Source organism: Mauremys reevesii, linkage group 2 (genome assembly GCF_016161935.1).
Source record: "Mauremys reevesii isolate NIE-2019 linkage group 2, ASM1616193v1, whole genome shotgun sequence".
Classification (NCBI taxonomy): domain Eukaryota; kingdom Metazoa; phylum Chordata; order Testudines; family Geoemydidae; genus Mauremys; species Mauremys reevesii.
This window is the reverse complement of record NC_052624.1, coordinates 37,928,723-37,929,942: the sequence shown is the minus strand read 5'-3', so window position 1 is coordinate 37,929,942 and position 1,220 is coordinate 37,928,723. Positions and strand designations below refer to the sequence as shown.

At 44.1% G+C, this 1,220-nt stretch overlaps 1 long non-coding RNA gene across 1 annotated transcript; it reads right to left on the bottom strand.

Annotated features, from left to right (window-relative positions):
- Positions 1 to 643: 643 nt before the first annotated feature.
- LOC120397453 lies at positions 644 to 950 on the bottom strand. Its single transcript, XR_005593809.1, has 2 exons — positions 902 to 950; positions 644 to 765 (listed from the first exon to the last, which is right to left on the bottom strand). It is a non-coding gene; the product is annotated as an uncharacterized LOC120397453 (long non-coding RNA).
- Between the last annotated feature and the right edge of the window lie 270 nt (positions 951 to 1,220).

Sequence of the window (1,220 nt, the reverse complement as noted above, 5' to 3'; positions counted from 1 at the left end):
GTACCGTCTTTACTACCACAAGTATGGAAATGGACACGCTCATATTGACACATTTAAATAAATTTTATTAATTGCCTGGTTTAACATAATCTTTTTTTTGTTTGTTTGTTTTGTTTTTACAGACAGCTGTAAAATGGACGCCATAACCCCCACGGTAAGTCTGAGCTGGTTCATTCTTCCATTTTGTTTTTACAGACGGCTGTAACATGGACGCCATCACCCCCTGGTAAGTCTGAGCTAGTTGATTCTTCCATTTTGTTTTTACAGACGGCTGTAAAATGGACGCCATCACCCCTGGTAAGTCTGAGCTGGTTCATTCTTCCATTTTGTTTTTACAGACGGCTGTAACATGGACGCCATCACCCCTGGTAAGTCTGAGCTGATTGATTCTTCCATTTTGTTTTTACAGACGCCTGTAAAATGCCCACCAGCACCCCTGGTAAGTCTGAGCTGGTTCATTCTTTTACTACCACAAGTATGAAAAATGGACACGCATGCTCATATTGACACATTTAAATAAAAATTTTATTAATTGCCTGGTTTAACATAATCTTTTTGTTTTGTTTTGTTTTTACAGACGGCTGTAAAATGGACGCCATCACCCCCTGGTAAGTCTGAGCTGGTTCATTCTTCCATTTTGTCCTTTTTTTTGGCTTAAAATCTGTGAAAAGGACATGAGCAAAAACAGCTGATGTTCGATCTATTTACTCCCACCGGGTTACTGATACGCAAGTTCTTTAAGGCGTCTAGAAAGGCATCGTCGAGCTGTTGAGAGATTTTCAGAAAAAGAAACAGTATAAGTACACCAACTGCTTGGTTGGTTTTCTTTAATTTTTACACAAACCCCATTCCTAGCCTCATTACCTCCTCTTCTACTGTCGTTTCTTAATCATTCATTTACCTGAGCGCTGTCTTTTCCGTTTGCCTTGTCCACCGGTGACTCCTCCGAGCGATCAGGCTCTGAGGGTGGACAAAGAGAGGCCATCAGGCTCCTCGGGGTGCCTCACGAGGGTGTCGGGTTTGGGTTCCGACGTATCCATCAACGGCTGGGCCAAAGGGCTCCTCGGTCACTCCTCCTCCTCCTCAGAACTGTCGCTGACGTAGCGCCTGCGCCACATAAGTATGGTGCTTGGGTCTAAAACAAAGTCCGGTTCTGACGGGGGTGGTGAAGGAGTCCATGTTTCCTCTCGGCAGCCTTTCCACGCTTTTCTAAAACACGT